Source organism: Malus sylvestris, chromosome 5 (genome assembly GCF_916048215.2).
Source record: "Malus sylvestris chromosome 5, drMalSylv7.2, whole genome shotgun sequence".
NCBI lineage: Eukaryota > Viridiplantae > Streptophyta > Magnoliopsida > Rosales > Rosaceae > Malus > Malus sylvestris.
This window is the reverse complement of record NC_062264.1, coordinates 21,722,967-21,742,231: the sequence shown is the minus strand read 5'-3', so window position 1 is coordinate 21,742,231 and position 19,265 is coordinate 21,722,967. Positions and strand designations below refer to the sequence as shown.

Here is a 19,265-nt window from a genome sequence, read left to right as displayed (position 1 = left end):
GGGCTTGATCTTGGAAGAACGATGAACGAAGAACACTTTCTTCAAAGGCCGTCGGGGCTTGATCTTGGAAGAACGATGAACGAAGAACGAAGAAGGCTTTCTTGATTCTTCGGGAACCTGGATGCTTGAGAGCTTCGGAGTTTCAGAGCTTCAGAGCTTCAGAGCTTCAAGGTGTAATATGAATTGGTTCCCCTCAAATGAATGAAATGGGCTTGTATTTATAGAATTTATCAAGGCCTAATTTTGAATATAATATCCCAGATGAAATAAGTCGTTTCTGCCAGGTGTTGACACGTGTCCTATTTGATGACTTTTCCAACTCATTTCAATTTTCGTTGAGTCACACGCTACGTGTAAAATTTATGTAATACATGAGCGTTGACACTTTGATTTATCGGTCAACATTTATTTACCGAAATTTCGATGTCTACACCTTCATGAAACAAAATTTGTGTACTGTTATCGTCATATTTAATTTTGTCAGTCTAGCGGGATCACCCACCACTTCTTATGCAGAATACAGGATGCAAGGATCATTAATGATATATTTAAATTGCTAATTAGAGATAACAAAATTCATTATGATACGTTAATTTAGTAGCATCTAATCTCCACTTTATTGTAAGTCTTGAGTTTAAATCTCATGCACAGCAGACACTCGTTGATTAATGAAGTATATAAAATCTCATTTGCAATATTTAAACTAACAATCTACATGATCAAAGTGGAAATTGGTGCCACTAAATTAGAATAATTATTGGAAAGCCCTTTAATTTTTTTATGGAAATCAAAATAAAATGAAAAAACAAGGTTTTCTACTACTATAGTAAGAGGCCCTATGAATACATCCTTCGCCTTTTCTTTCAAATTCAATATAACCAAAAAGTGAAGAAACATTTTGGCATCTTGCAAGGGAATCCAAAAGAAAATGTTACTTTACTTCCAAGTCTCTAATATGTATGTATGTATGTATGTATGTATGTATGTATGTATGTATATGTGTGCGTGTGTGTCTGTGTGTGTACGCTTTCAAGGTTGCCTTGGAACCTCTCCTTATCTTGGCAATAATTATAAGAGAAAAATTAGTATCTGGTCCCTAGTTCCTAATTTTCATTGACTAAGACCTTATGACACACCCCGACCCGGAATATCCACTAGGACTCCAAATCAAGCTGTGCTGCCCGACACCTAGAAGGTGACGAAGCCATAAAGTGTGATAATGTATAAAATGTGAATACATTAAAACTTAAAAGTCCCTAAGTACACGAGTGCGCGGTGAGCGGATCTGGACCCATTTCACGCGTGATACAGAGCATAGGTATAGTGCAGTAAGATGAGACAATGATCATACCATCACAAGAAAACATATGTACTGAAAAGTGCCACGAATCCTCGTCGATACGGAACTCTACTGCTAGAACCTCGAGGGGTACAAAAATAGAAAATGTGAGTGAGTGAAACAAAACTTTTCAAACAAATTCCAACTATAAAAAACAGTAGCCCCTCACCGTAATACCTGTATAATTTCCCGGAATAATAGGCATGACTATAAATCAATACCATAACCAAAATAATAGTCTCACAATTATACAATGTCAAATATCTCAATAAGAATAAGTACTCAGGTGAAATAGATCAATATGAAATGGCATATTAGCCGGATCCACTTATAGTGGGCTGTACGGCTGAATTAACAGCTCATCAACATGCTAGCCGGAGTCACCTCACGTGACTTGTACGACTTATCCATTTCTCATCACATATGCTAGCTCATCACATATTTCATCATATATGCTAGCTCATCACATATCTCATTATATATATGCTAGCTCATCACATATTTCATCATATATGCTAGCTCATCATATATTTCATCATATATGCTAGCTCATCACATATCTCATTGCATATGCTAGCTCATCACATATTTCATCACATATGCTATCTCATCACATATCTCATCGTATATGCTAGCTCATAAGTCGGAGTCACCTCTAATGACTTGTATGACTTATCCATAGCTCAATAAGTATACTTGCACACAAGTCAGAACCACCTAAAGTGGTATGTACGACAAGACTGGGTGTAAATAAATACGCTCAAGTGCTACAATCATGTGAAGACTGTGCGAATAATCGTGGGTCACCTACGAGTCGGAACCAACTATAGTGGTCTGTACGACAGGACTGTGCACCTACCTTGGATCCAAGGTGAGTTTAAGGTGCGGGAGGTGAACATCACGTGAATGACTGTGTCCTGGTCACGGGCGGGAGCACTAACATGGGGGTGCAAGTTTATGAGCTTTAAATGCATCTCATGTGATATATACAACTCATAGGCAACTTGTACGATAATGTTGGAGTTGCCTAAAACATACTGTGATTATGCCATAACTCAATCCTTTCAACTAATACCATAACTCACCTGAACTTACCTGTGTGTTCCGCATTCATCTTTGCACTTCAAACATTCATAATAATTTTGTGCAAGTAGTATACACATGGATATGCCATAATACAAATCTAAAACTCAACCATATCATAGTATTTTTCCAATATATATATATAATGTGGCGTAAAAATGCATGAACTATAACACCCTACTCCCGACATATTTATTTTAGGAAATAGTCATCGGTCATAAGCTCATCTAAAACCTAATGTAATCAACCATCATTACTTACGTTTCCTTACTTCAATTCCTTGATTCCTCACATATTGATTTATGACCAACATTTATCCACCAACTCGCAAGGTTAGATCTCACATTTTTCACTAATATCCTTTGCATTGTTCAATTCCCCAAACAAGGCTATTGTCTCAATTATTTAGTCCCATTTATTATATGGCTACATCTAACGTCTCTTTAGACTGCCTATGTACCCTAAACAAGGATTAAGCCATTCGTAGTTCGCATTAGTCTTCCAAAGCATTCACAGAAATTATATGAATATTTAATTTATAAACGTTTGTGGAGATATCAAGCTTATATATATATATATATATATATATAATAGAAGGGAAAATACCTACGCACCTTAGGTCCGCACTACGAGTCCCTCGCATAAATATGGAGACATCACGAACTATCATCGCCTATGACCAATTGTCAAATCACGTCTCAAAGTTCTTACCGATAGAATACATAATTTACATAAAACATTTCCTTAAGGACCTTCTAGAATAATTTGAGACCTATTGACATTCGATTGACGGTTGGGTCCACAACCCTGCAAAACTCGATCCGGAAGATCTGCATCTCAGATTTCCAATCCGTAACTTCTCATGACTTCTAGAACAACATACTTAAATTTCATTACGATCCAACGGTTGGATCTCCGCCAATTTCCAAAACTGATTAGTGGTTAACGTTTTATTTTATGAACTTACAAATCCAAGTCGGGAAGATCCGTACGTTGGATTCCCAATCTGTAAGTTCCTACATTCTTCAAATTTTACGTACTACAATGTAACAAAGTTTGGTGACGATCCAACGGTCGGATTGTCGATTCACCTGAATACCTAATAACGTATTGTAGAGAATTTAGGTTCCAGCAATCAACCTACGTCATTCAAATATCAAAACTGAATTCAAGACATTTAACATAGCCTAAAAATTACATTGGTGGCCTACTGGTCACACGCCGCCGCACGCGTCGTTGTGGGTGGCGGTCGGCCGCCCCAACTCGCCGGAAAATTCAACTACTTCTAAAAATTACCAATTTTGCAGAAATGACGATCTCAGTGAGTGGGGTAACTTTCATACCTGTGACTAAGGCCGATTTGGCCTGGAAAAACCCCAATTTTACTAAAACCCGTCAGAACCCTAAGTTTGGGTGCTTCTTGATTCGCCATCTCAGGTACCCCGCCCACCCTACAACTGACTGGGATTTGATCTAGACCTCATAAGGAGTCTAGTGGTGATGGTAATTGGTGGGAATAGCTTCAGGATTTTGGGATTTCTTGCACGAACCCGTCGCACCCACCGACGGTTCCTCCCCCGTTTACAACAATTTCTTCTAAATTGAGATGACAAAAGGAAGAGGGAAGGGCTAGATAGTGTTTGGAAGTGGTACCTTGGTCCAATTCATCGGAAAAACCATGGATTTTGCCGTAGAAATCCTCCGATTATAACCGGGTCACATGGGTTTGGTTGCCATTTTCCTTCCCTACCTTCTCTCCTTTCCCTCCTTACTTTTTCTCTAGTTGGTCCCCTACCTCACTCTTCTTCCTGATTGGGCAGTAGCCATTCTTCTTTCTTTTTTCTTTTTTTTTTTCGTTTTTCCTCTTCCTCTTCTTTCTCTTCCTCTTCTTCCTCTTCCTCTTTAAAATAATTAATTGATAAATAATATCAACATTATAAAAATATATAAAAATATAAATAGTGACTGAAACCAAAGTACTTCTCGAGTTTACAGTTCCGTAAAACTTTAACCGTAACCCCAAATCCTCTTCTGCTTGCGCCTATAAGTCCGTAATGTCGAGTACTTCAGGAAAAATCTAAAGGATTAATTTGTACACCTCACTATACGCTGTTCACGAAAGTCAATACTCCCGCCTCTAAGGACATTTTCGTAAAATCACGCTTTTAAAATTAATAAAAATGTAGAATTTGGGACGGGTTGTCACACCTTATTAGTTTTCAAATTTTGATTGAAGGCCCTAACATTAATGTGATAATGAATTTACATGTTTATTACATAAATTTTTTAATATAAAAATTAGTAATTAATTTAGGGTTTAATACTCACTTCTCTATTAAACTCATAATTAATTTTCAATTCAAACATTTCCAAAATAATAAAAAAATATAAAATTAGATTAAGTTTGTACCCATTAGTTTTTTCTTTTATAAAAAGATTCTCAATTTTTTAACCTTAAATGTAGCCTTTCATATAATTTTTCAATTTTTTTAATATTAAATGTACCCATTCTTAAATATACCAATTTGTTATATGTAAAATGTACCATTTTTTTCAATATAAAATCCATTTTTAATCCATTTTTAAACTTATATGGGTACATTCTTTTTCGTTGATTTGAAAATGTATCCATATCAAGTTTGATCGAAAAAATTTACTAATGTTATTAAGTGTGATATCTTTTTTTTTCTTTTGTAATTTTGAAGAATGTACCCATATTTTGTACAATAAAGTTAATTTTGGTGACTGTACCCATATATATATGTACACACACACACAATATAATAGAGAGTATAATTTATATTTTTTTATTTTTAACTTTGCAAATTATGGGTTTTATTTAAAATCTCATTAATATAAACAATTACAAATTTCAATTTTTAATTTTTAATTTAAAAAATATAGTAACTTACATTATTACATTAATGTCAGAGATTTCAATAAAAAACTAAAAACTAACAAAATTTCAGTCAAAGAATATTGATAGTTAGGGACCGCATTCAAAGTGTCCCAATTATAAATCATGTGGTACTTCCTAATCCATTTGAACAACCTTCTCTGTGCATTTGACAGGGTACTAAACCTTTCCACCAGTTTGTAGGGCTCTATGCCCTACAAAACCTGGCATTTCCCTTCCAAACACAGGCATCAATCTTGTGATTTCTTAGTGAAGCTGTGAAGGGGCCTTTTGACCAATCAATTTTGTCGCGGCCACCTCTCGTTGCCCAGCTGTCGCCGTTCCATAGGCTGGCTTTGATGCTCATTGGCTGCCACGTTGGAAATGCTACACCGGTCTGCTATAACTACAAACAGCAAAAGTACACCAAAATTTTCCCATAAATTTATTTTGTGTACTTAACAAAATATGTAAAAGCAATTCTAAAATGAAGTAGTACTGATCAGATTTGATAGATGGCTTACACAATTTGGTGAAGGTTCATAATATGGAATAGGTATGGAAGTCCTTTGTTGGATCAAACCATAGATTGATCCTCTCTTCGCAGTTATCAGTCCATCTGCGAAAATGTTTGTTTGGAGGACATATTGTTTGCCTTCCACATTGCCTAGGAACTCATAGTCTACCTCGTCACGGTTAGGTTGATCAGATGTCAACTGCATTGATTAATTTCAAGTTGATCATAAACAATCCATTAGTTATTCAGTCATTAGCAAAAATGTTCGTTTGAAGAAAAATTGTTGTTTTTTTTGCTTATATAATAGACTATTAATAGTCCACAACTGTGCCTGCTGAATGGCCTGGTACTAGTTTAATCTGCATGTCAATTTGTCCAAATAAAAACATCTGGTTTGAAGCAAAACCAGCGCCCAGGGGAAACGAAAAACAACATCATCAGAATTCCAACATGCTATAAGCCAAAATTAATTAAGAGAGTTTATGAATATTGATCATGTACCGGATTCTTGGTCAAGCTTTAAACTCATTGTCTTGCCATCAGCTGAAGTGTTTACATGGCTAGGAGACCATGTGACAAAGAAATCTTTGTTGAAGTCCCCAGTTGAAACAACGGAGGCATCTACGATGCGAATCGATATCAAGTAAGAAAAAGCCCAATAAAGATGATAATCCTGTTATTGTCAGTCATGGTTTTGATTCTGGTTTCTTGGAGGAATACATACATACATACATACATACATACATATATATAGGAAATCTTTAAGGAAAGGGATCTCCATTTTTTTTTATAAAAATGGGGATTAGTTGTGGGGTTCACATTACATCGAACTTTAACGATCCGAACCGTCTATTTTTCAAGTTGCATCTCATAGATCATCCTTACAAAATATTAGCCAAATCGGAAATGTTTAAGATATCTAATTGAGTTCAAAGAAATGAACGAATATTTTGTTATATAAGAAACAATGAAATTTTATCTTGATAATTAAATAGGCAAATGGTTTCGGATTGAATTGAATTTTTGCAAGAATGATCTATGAACCGAGACTTACAAAATAGACGTTCGGATTGTTGAAGTTCGATGTGGAGTGAGCCTCACACCTAATCCCCATTTTTTGAAAAAAATGGGAATCCCTTTGCATAAAGGGCCTATATATATATATATAGGTATTAATTGCATGAGAGGCGGAGTGGAAAATGCATGGGAATAAAGAACATTCAATCATAAAAGAGAAAATGTGCTTTTCTATGAGGGAGAAAATGTGCTTTTCTATGAGGAAGAAAATGAGCAAGTTTAATATCTGTGTTCATATTTTATTTATGAGAAAATTGAAGCAATGTTCTTCGGCTCAATTGGATGTTGAGGAAAATTAGAGTACACAACTCTAGCACAAGTGTTGAAGAGACAAAATAAGTAAACAAATTACTTGTATTACACTTACAAAATATTACAATACAACAATTCTTAAAGACACAATTTAGAAGCTATGACACTCTCTCACTTTCTAGAGACAAACTCTAAATCACTCACATCACACAAAACTACTCGTGTTTCTCACTCTCACTTGGTTTGCTTGCCTACTTGCTACTCTCTCTTGGTTGCTACTCTTACTTTCTTACTTAGTTGCTTTCTTCCTTCTTAGTTTTTAGTTTCTCTTCTTAGTTACTCTCTCTTGGCCCGTTTCATCCTAGCAACTAGCAATAAGCTGTTCTAGACTTTTCTACAAACAAAAACATTTTTCTAGATTTCTAGTTCTTTACACAAACAGCCCACCGACATGCGCTTCACATTTTACTAACCTTCTAGTTATACTTTGGTGCTAGAATTGTCTGGCATTTTCAATGCATGCACAGCCACCTTACATGCATATTTAAACCAGAACAATCTAGTTCTTTTGTACCGATTGATCTTAATGAGCTGGTGTTGATCTTTAACATTGGAGTTTTGGTTCATGAACTAATTCATGAGTATTAGTCTCTAAATTACTCACAATGTGGAGTAATAGTCATTTTGAGTAGCTATTGAAAGTTCCATCCAAAATAAGAGTTTTAAAGGGGTACAAAAAAAAGGAAGTTCTAATTACATTTCCCAAAATGACTAGTGTTTTATATTGTAATAAGTTCAGGTACTATCACTCACATGTTTATAACTCAAGCACTAAAACTCCAATTAGACTAAAATTTAGGGACTGGTCCAATTATCTCTTTATTAGTGTAAAATATTGTTGTTCGATAAAAAAAAAAAAAAGAAACAAATGCCAGCAACTGGAGATGGACTCTTGGAGGCGAAGGAGCCCAAAAACTAATCTGATCTTATCGTCGCAACTTCTCCTACGCGGGCGGTTCCAGCAATGACCTTGGAAAGGTGTTTCAACTGTGGTGTTCTGTAAAAGGGGCGGAAGTTGTCTGAAGAGAGGGTCACAACATCGTCAATCTTAAGGGTCTTTACGTCCATAGCTGCGACTAGGACTAGGAAATTTGTTAAAATTAAGAGAGAAGAATAAAACACTGTAAACACGGATATGAATAACTATAAGCTGCAGTCCTATAAATAGAGCATTGACATCCAAGAATTGAATATCGACCATTTATCTTTCTTTAATCTTTTCTGCATATAATTAAAGAGAGAGATGAGTGATCTATTTTCGGTTTATCAAAATTTGGGTGACTACCTCTCTTTGAGAAGCTGGTTCCCTTTCTTCAAGCTCAAGAAACTATTACCTCTTGAATTCTTCAAGACATCAGACGTCGAGTAGTGTAGGTGGCATAGAACACATGGTGATATCTTGGAGATTGTTGTAAGGCGCCTGAATTTAAGTGATCGAATACGCTTAGGCTTATCATGCAAGTCTTGGGCGTTTGTATGCGGGGAGACGTCCGTGGTGCTCAAGAGCTCCCCTGGTTATTACTCCCTCGAATCTGTGACGACCGCATGAGGTTTCTCAGCCCTTTCGATGGTGGCAAATTTCACAAGTTGAGGGTGCCAGAGCCAATTCAAAGAGGGAAGTTATTTGGTTCTAGTAAAGGGTGGTTATTTATGGTCAAAGAAAAGGAAAAAGATATGTTTCTATTCAACCCTATTTCAGGAGCCCAACGCCAACTTCCATCCTTGACAACAATTCCATCTTTCCAAAATTTTGTAGAAACAAAAGAATGGAAACTTCATGGTGCCTCCAGTCTCTTCATTCATACTTGTTATCTACCTCAGATGTCGATCATCCAGGATGCATGGTGGCGGCAATTTTTGATTCGCATAATGTATTGGGTTTATGTAGACCTGGGGACAAAACATGGAGTGTCTTTGAGGTATTAGGTGAAAATGAGGGTCATGACCAGTTATTGTTTTCCAGTACAGGAAAGCTATACTCTTTGGTGACTAGTGAAACTAAGAATGAGCTTATTGTAGCTCACAGCTTACAATTTGGAGATGATCATGCAGTGGAATTGATGTTGATATATGATAATATCGAACCGATTGAACCAGACATTTATCATCACGAGTGCTACACAGTGACGTACAATGGCGCATGGAAGTCCTTATTGGAATCAACCAACAATGAAGTCCTGTTAATCCATAAATGGCATCATATTTTTCAAGCTCCAAGAAACGCGGACAATGAGGATGGTTATGATCAGGTGGAACAGAACTTTGATGATAATTATCAAGATGACCAGGATGATGAGGAGGAAGAAGAGGAGAATGGCAAATATTTCAGCGACAATGAATTTGACATTGATACTGAAGAGGAGAATACCATATATTCCAGCGACAATGAATCTGACATTGATAGCGAAGACGAGAATGCCATATATTCTAGCGACAATGAATCTGACATTGATAGTGAAGATGAGAATGTCGTATATTCCAGCGACAATGAATCTGACATTGATGACGAAGATGAGAATCCCAGATATTATAGGTAAGTTGCTTTCGAGTATTCAAAATTGACACTGAAAGTAGCAAATTTCTTGTTGTACAAAGTTTGGATGGCCAAGTATTATTTTTGACTGACTGTTCTTCCTTCTCTCTTCGGGCTAGTGATTTTAGAGAGTTAAACAGCAATTGCATTTACTTTGCTGATAATTCAACTCATTCAGTAGTTCCAGAATTATTTACATATCCTGACATCGGCGTCTTTTCTTTAGATAATGAAGATTTGAGAGATACTTTATCAAAATTCCAACAGGGCTTCGGACCATCAGTTGGATTGTTCCAAGTATATGATACACAGACGATTTTGGGTTACATATCTAAGCATTAACTACTTTGTAATTTTTATCTTTTTATTAGCCAACTTGAATTACTTATCTACTAATTATTATTTTAAATATAATTATAGTTAAATTAAGTTGAAACTTGACCCAACATCAATCACCACCACCTTGCCCACCCCATCAATCACCCTCTCCAGTCAAACACCATTGACCATGAATCCTCTGGTTATTTCAATTCCAATGACATGTGACTGCAAGGGCCCTCAAAAGATGAAGATGCCATCACAAGGGAAACTGTTGAATAGGGTTGAAGAATGCGGCGAGAAGAGGAAGCTGCAATAAGAAGAAAAATATTCAATCTGTCGTCAGGAAAAAAGAGAGACCCTAGAAGATAAAAGGGAGTAGGATTATCTCCCCTCTTTTTTTTCCTCCTTCCCTCATTTCTTATTTGAACGATTACGATTAAATCACATCAACATTTCATATTATTTTATATAGAATATAAAGACAAATTAAAGAATATGAGAAGAGAAAATGGAAGATAATGAAAACAAGAGGGGAAGAGAATCCTAGTTCGAAGATGAATGCATGCAAGATGATCTTCCTGACAATATGTTTCCTTCTTTTACCAGTCAATACATAGTCTAGGTTTGTAGAGCAAAAACTAATCAAGAAAAATATGAAGGCGACACTTGGACTTTTGGATAAAAAGAAAAAATTACCTTAAGACACATCAAGATTCTCGAGATTTTCACGTGCATGCAACGGACAATAAAGGCTCAATCAATGTCAAAGGTGTCAAAATGATATTCTTTTAAAACCCTCTCATCACTCTTCATCAAATCCTCACCCACAAGGTAATTTCCAATTATTCTTTTCAAATTGAGATTAATTAGCAAATTAATTGATTAATTACCAAACTAATTACAAAATATTATTTACATAATATTTTGCAATCAATCCCACAAATCAACCATATGTGGCGGGTCCCAATTCTCCTAATAGGGTCAGCCACACTCCTATATATAGCCCCTCATTTTTCCAAAAACCTAAGTCTAATTCTCTCCCAAAAATTATTTAAACACTTTCTCTCAAATTCTAACTTTAGCATAAGAGATTCTTCGGTCAAAGCCCCTCATTCATCGTGGGCATGTGAGGCTCTTGACCTTGATTTTAGGTCTTGATTATTTTGTAGGTGCATTTTCGTTCAAGAAGAATAAGGCGGAAATTTGCATCCACATGTGTGCAAATTGATTTATATATTTTCTGTCCACCATGGTAGTCGTCGTTGAAGATTCAAAGCAGTATTATTCTTCCTCCTCTTATTGCCTTCTTTTCCACCATGCCTATCCCATAGATATCTTTTCCGCGGGTTGTCTACCAGTGTATACAATAGGTATGCATCCCACCTCCACACCATCCTTTTTGCTTCAGGTGTCGGTTTCATGTATTCTTTGTGATTTTGTTTTCCCAACATATGTTCTTCAATTTTACCTTTTAATTAGGTAACAAAAAAAAAGGGCTGATTATAGCCATGATTATTATTATTGTTAGTTTTTTCTAACAAAATTGTTAGTCTTAATTTCTATGCTTTGCCATATGGATATAAATATATTACCTGGTAGCAACATATTTTAGTTAGGAGTTTCATGATATAATATAGACGTATTTAGATATCAATTGAATATCCATGCTGCGATTTTATGTGTTCATTGTGTTCGACTTTTTGTTTTTGTTTGTATAACAAACATTTTTGCTAAAACTAAATGTGTGCACCACCGTGTGTGGAGGAGATGCACAAACTCGTTTAACATGTAAAAGAACAAACAACCGTAAGCAGCCAAGGACCAGGGGTGCAGGTCAAAGGCTTTCTGATGGCCAAGTTAGTAAAAAATGTATGAAACTCAAGCTATATGCAAGAGAATAAGTGTGCATAACTGTGTTACTAGATATGAATCTAAGAATGGTGTATTTATACCAATCAAGATAAAGTCCTTTTAGAACATGGAATTCATGTTAAACTGGGACAATCTTAGATTATACCTTGGAGTAGATATTGCATCCTTTTAGGAGTATGTTTACTTTAGGCACACGTCAATCCTTAGACTGTAAGGATTCTAAGAATATAGGAAACATGGCTGATTCCTTATTGGATTAGGTTTCTGTGTCTTACTGAACAAGTATGGTCAATCTTAGCGAAGTTGACGGACTTCACTCACTGCTCCGAAATAGGATGACAGTGACAACACTGCTCCATGATCCATTTATGCAGCTTCGCTGCCGAAGTTGTTGAGTCCATGATCGAACTTTTGAGGTATTAGTATTTCGATCTGCCTTACTCCAGCAATGAAAATTCATGAACCACAATTATGGTATTCCTTAATAGTAGGTTAACTTGCTGAGAAATTGTTTTTTTAATGAATTCAGTAGGGGACCATGATTTTCCAAGGTCAGAGTGAGTCTAATTCTAATGTTGTTACCTTAAAAGTTCGGTCATGGACTCACTAGCTCTAACTTCGAGTGGAGTTGTATCAGACGAAACAGGGTGCTACCATCATTCTACTCTAGGGCACTAGGCGGAGTCCTAATGACTTCGTTGGATGACCATGCTTGTTCCATATGTGATCTGATCCGAATATGGATACAATCAGATCTTATAAGTCTCTTGGAGTCACTACAATCTTGGGATAGGTCTGCGCTGCAAGTATCACAACTCCTAAGAGGATGCAATATCTACTTACTATATATCCTTTAGGATTCTTTCGGCTTAGAACGAGGATTATATCCTGAAAAGGTCTCTCTCCCACACTATAAATACACCCACCTAGGGCTCATCCACGTCTAAAAATCATTCACTTACTTGACCGTTGGAAAGCTTTTGGCATGAACACCTATCTCCCCCTGGGTATAAGGATTGCTCACAATTGTTTTACTGTTTTGCAGGTTGCTCAAGTTTACTCGGATTTGGTTCCAACATTTAGGTATTTGATGTTAGCAAGCATTCCACATTCAAAATACATAATTGGGTCAAATCAAGCATTAAAAAAAGAAGGCTAAATTTTTCCTTAGAGATTAAATAATAGTCTAACCGTAAATACATAAATACTCATCAATCTATGTACTCACTTTCTGATTTTGGCCAATTCAAAAAATGTCATATGTTCTTTACTTTTTTATTACCCAAGAAAAGTTATTACCATATGTGCATTATTTTTCAAAACAATAAAACATGTGATAAAATATTGGGATACTTTGGATGAGGTCCCTAATCCTTAACATTCTTTTACTAAAACCTTAATGATATTCAAAGTTTGATCAAAGTCCCTTGACTTTTTACACCTCATTGTATTACAATTAATATTTATATTTTTTTTAGTTTTGACATTAATTGTTTGATATTTTATGAGATTTATAATCCTATAAATTTAAAATCCCTCATTATAATACTATTAGAAGAGGTTACAATAAAAAAAATTCAAACATTTTGATTGAATAAATGGAAAAAAAACTATGTAAAAATAAGAAATAATAAATAGCAAAAGAATGTATCTATAGTGTTAAAAAAATTGGTACATTTTACAAAAAAATTGGTACATTTCACATATAACAAAGTAGTACATTAATAAAGAAGAATGAGTACATTATAAATAAATTAGGGTGCATATAAAAGATTAAAAAAATTATGAGTACAAATGAATTTTTTAAAAATATAGGCGCTAAAAGAAATTAATACATGGGTACAAAATAAAACTAAAAAGAAAATACTACAAATATAAAAAAAATGTTGCAAATTAAAAGTGGGTACAAACTAAAAATATAAATACATGATACAATGACACACCCCGATCCTAGAATCAAGGCGTGTTGGCCGTCACGTGAGCATGATGTAACCAAAAGTGCGATGCGGAAGCAAAAGATAAAGGAATTACGAAGGAATAAAACCCAACTACTAGCAATAATATCCAAACAACATGCTAGAGTAAGTTTAAGTGTGCAACACACATATTCAGAGCATAAGTACTAGGTGCAGTCAAGTAGGACCATAACTAAATTACAACACCCACAGGTGAGTCCTACATTTATGAAGTCTGTTAGTACGCCGTGGGAATCCTCCTGGGCCACCAACGCCGCTAACTAGAACCTGGAGGGGGGCAAAACAAAATTGAGTGGGTCAGTAAAACCAAAGCTTTTCGAAAACATTTCATCAAAAACAATTCTAACCCCTCGCTGTAAAACCTGTATACTTTCCCAGAAAATAACATAATAGTATATAAATCCTCATATATCTCAAATCATCAATCCTTATCAAATCCAGAAAATATGCCATGCCATAAATGTCAATAACAGAATATGGATGCATCAATATAACAGGTGACATAATGAATCAACCGGAGACCCTGCAGTTGGTCCTGTACGGTTAATTCCATAGCTCAATATCCAAATCAATCGGAGTCACCACGGTGACCTGTAGGCATTACTCTGCACATAAGTCGGAACTACCTGAAGTAGTCTGTACGACAAGAATGGTGTAATAATATGCTCTAGTGCTTCTCTCATCAATCGTCTGTGCACATAATCTAAGGTCACCTACCATTCGGAACCACCTCTAGTGATCTGTACGACTAGCATGTCGGAACCCTCTCATGGTCTGTACGACATGCACCTACTTGGATCCAAGGTGAGCGTGTGGTGCAGGGTGAATAATATAAGCACTATCACCAGGGTGCAGGTTATGAGCTCTCAACACAATTCACATCATCAATGATTCACATAAATATACCATATGCAATTTTTCTATCATTGATTAAATATACAATGTCATGTGACAGTATAAACATGGGTACAAACACAAATAAAACTTTAAAAAATATGGGCACAAAAAGAAACTAATATATGAGTACAAATTAAAAATGAAAAAAAAAAAAATTGGTACAAACTAAAAATAAAAATATGTGATAAAATGTAACCATAAATATAAATATTCTAATTGTAACGTTTTTAACACTAAGGGAATATATTTAAAAATAAAAATATTTTATTATTCAAATAATTAATGATGTTATTAATACCCATGGACCTTGATCAAAAATTGAAAAATGAATAGATTTTAATCAATGGAGTAGCAAAAAGAATGATGTGAACCTAATTTCTCCTAAAATGAGTTAATTATTGGACAAAATCAAAAGTTGAATAATCACAATCAAAATGTGAGTACTCACTAGGTAGTACCCAAGTACAGTCCTAAAAAAAATATCAACAACATTGGTGGAAGTAGTGTGAAATCCCGTGACACATCCCGACCCGAGTCAGGGCATGCTGGCTGTCATATGAGGGTGATGTAGCCATATGCACAGTGCAGAAGCAGTAAAGATAATAGAGAATACGAATAAATAAAAACCAACTCATAATAGTACTAGTCAAGGCAAGTACTAGAATAGGTGTGGATACACAATCAGAGTGTAAGTAGCCTAAGTTCAGCCTAGAAAACAAATCTAATTAAACGACACCCAAAGATGTCCTACATAGATATAATTTGTCATAATGGCCATTGACTCCTCGATGCCGCCAACAAACACTCCTACTTAGAACCTGGAGGAGCGCAAAACATAAAGTGTGAGTGGGCAAAAACAAAGCTTTTCAAATACCATTTCATTTATCAAGTGTTCTAACCCCTCGCTGTAAAACATGTATAATTTTCCCAGAAATAGAATGTAAAATATATATATATATATATATATATTCAAATCATGCTTCACATAACTATAAACATAAGTATGCCATGCCAAATATAGAACATAATAAGTAACTCAGGTGCAAATAAGTTCATGGTCAACAATATATTAGTTGGAACCTCGACAGAGGTCTGTACAGCTGAATTCATAGCTCATCAATCGATCTAGCTGGAGTCACCACAAATGACCTATACGGCACTACACTGCACATGAGTTAGAACCACTGTAATGGTATGTACGATCAGACTAGGTGTAATATAGTTATGCTACGCTCTCATGATAGCTGTGCGATAAATCGCTAGTCACCTACAAGTCGGAACCACGTATAGCGGTTTGTAAAACAAGACTGTGCACTTAAATTAGATCCAATGTGAGCATATGGTGCGAGAGGTGACATTAGAAATAGGCATGTGCCATATCTTTGGCTAAATCACAATCACCCGGGATGCAGGTTTATGAGTTCTCAATTACATCTCACAATGTCGACATTTCACATAACAAAACATAACTCACATGGTACTTACCTGAGCGTCCACATCACCAATTCACATTATGCATCATATACTAATTCATATGTTGAATATAAATTTATATGCATGGCATTTTAAAGCACACTTTCATTTAAACACATTTTCTGGGAAAATATCAAGTATATAAATATATATTGAAAACCAAAAGCCCACTCACTGGTATGTCGAAGGGTCGTAGCCCCCGAGTCGCCCTTGACTATGCTCATTCTCTTGATAGGTCTCACCTATATGCGAAATAACTGAATAAACGTTATTTAAAACACATAGACAAAACCAGTTAATAACTTCTCATATATTGCTCAAATGGGATGTTTGAATATACCAACGTGATCTACACAACCTCACAAACATCTCCATATTTTTAGAAAAATTTTCTGACCACCCGTGCGCCACCACGCGCCGGCGGAGGCACGACCCTATGCGCCCCACATGCGGCCAAACCTTAACTGAGGCCTAACGGCCGTTAAGAATATTCCGTTAAATTTAAGGAATATTTCGTTAAAATCAACCAACGCCGTTAGTCGCCGTTGACGGAATATTCCGTCATCCTCTACCTTCGAACTCCGGCAACCGTTGCCATCGCCGCAAACTGGAAAATCTTAAAATCCTTATATCTTAGTCGTTTCTTAACTAAAACTCATGAAATTGGTCTCAATTTAAAGCTTATAACTAGAAGAACACATCCATACCAATTTTAAGGCTTGAAATCCACGAAAATTCGTTGGAGAAAGCTCGATAATCCAGCTAATACTTAAAACTCGACGAACTCGATTTCCCGACGTCCAAATCGCTTGGGTTTTCTTCTCCAAGCTTCGTGAAGATGATCCAAAGCTCCCTATGTCCTTAAAAACTCCTAAAAACCTCACATTAATTAGTGCATGAAATCTGGGGTTAGAGTTCTCGGGGTTTTAAAGCTTTCAAGTTCTAAAAATAGCATATACGAACTCAGAAGCTTGTAAGGAGTTTGAATCTTACCTTCTTGACGTCGTTCCGCATCTGAATGAGAGGGTTTAAGATTTGTCCGTACACTTGTACGGACATTGCAGAAAAATCGAAAGGGAGATGAGAGAGAGTGCACAGGGGAAAGGTTGAGTGTGTGTGTCGGTGTGTGGTGGTCCTACATGGTCTTTCAATACACAAAACAAACACTTTAAGTCTTAAGTGTTCCAAAAACTTAGGCAAACCTTTGAATTGGTCCAAATAAAACTTAACCCACATAACCACACAAAACGTCCAAGGGTAAATAAGTAATTTCACGCTGTTGAAAATAAATATTTCAGGACGGGCTATGACATCCCGTCCCCATATTTCATTATTTAAAATGATGTATTTCGTGTTCTTAGTTTCGACACGTTTATAATTACGGCGTATAGTTTTTTTTTTCCGATAAGTAAAAAGATGAAAATGACCTTAATGAACTAAACGGACTTTTAGAGGATGTATTTAATTCCTATATGTTTTGTCACTTTTATTTACACATTTGGATAGAGCTTGACCTTATGAGTGTGTAGGCGAAAATTGTTTGCCAAACGGAGCTATAACAAACGAGGTATAAACGAGTAATGACAAAGGCGAAATGGTCATTTCACCATTATCTGGAAGGCTCTAGATTTGCTGGAGCATTGATTTGGTGCCATGTGTGTGGCTAAGATGGAGAGATAAGGAGAGAACGGAGGGAGAGACAGGCGAATTAGAGGAAAAGCAAGGAGGGGAAATGAGGTATGAGAGAATGAGGGAATCAGATCCCTCCCATTGACCCGAGATCCAACCCAGCAGCATTATGTTTTTCGACACCTTTTTAGGTGGTTTTTTTGGCAATTCGTAGCCACCCATTACCTGGAAGCAACTCAGCATCAAGTCCTTTTCCATTTCCACCCAAAACCCAAGTTGATTTGGTGTCTTTTCATGAAAATCAAAGTCGAGGGCTTCGTGGGTGCAAGCGAAAAATCAGCCATTTCTGAAAGTTTTTCCATCCACCACCACCCCCTTAGGAGTCTCTTGAATCCAGGAACATAGCCCAAACAAGTTTGGGGGCGGCAGAGTTGCGAATTCAACAAATTGATGAACACCCATTTCTAGGGTTCCGACGGATCAAGGGTGTTTTTAGGCGTTTCCCTGCCGAATTGGACTTCAGCCTATGTATGAAAGTTGTTCCCTTGTTGTGCTCTACAATCTTATAAAATTTTGGTAATTTTTTGAGTTGGTTAGAAAATTGGGTTTCCGTTTATCGGAAACCGCCGCATGAGGTGGCGCATGCTGCGTTTGGCCAGTGGGCCAACTTTGAATTTCTAGGCTAAATTTGATATTCTAATTTCATAATTGATCTTTGTTCGATGAAATTCTATCGTTTGGACCTAGTTCCATTAGGGTCCTCCACTTGACTAATCTAGAAAACAAAGATCCAACCGTTAGATCGTCACTGAATGTTAATATGTCATTAAACATAATATTTGAGGACCTTAGGAACTTACGGATTGGAAATCCAACGTACGGATCTTCCCAAATTGAATTTCTAAGTTTGTAAAACCAAACGTTGACCGCAATTTAATTTTAGCGATTGGCGGAGATCCGACCGTTGGATCGTTCTAAAATTTAAGAATATTGTTCTAGAAGATTAATGAGACTCTTAGGAGGTTACGGATCAGAAATCTATGGGCGGATGTTCCAAATCGAATTATGTAGGGTTGTGGAACCCACCGTTGACAGAGAGTTGACTTTTGGTCAACATGATTTGAATCGTTCTTAAATACTAAAATAAGTACTACTAGAGACTAAGTGAAGTCTAGTATGTGATATGGTTATTACCCTGATTTTGTATTTAGTATCCTTTGTGAATATCACTTGATTTTATAAATGTGATTTCTATTGAAATGTGATTTTTTTTTTTAAATATTTAGCCATTGATCTATGTTTATTAAATGTGATTTGACTTGTGTGTTGCTGATATTTAT

At 36.0% G+C, this 19,265-nt stretch overlaps 1 pseudogene; it reads right to left on the bottom strand.

The window, feature by feature from the left end:
• Window positions 1-836: 836 nt before the first annotated feature.
• Window positions 837-6,525, bottom strand: LOC126622647 (probable xyloglucan endotransglucosylase/hydrolase protein 10; annotated as a pseudogene).
• Between the last annotated feature and the right edge of the window lie 12,740 nt (window positions 6,526-19,265).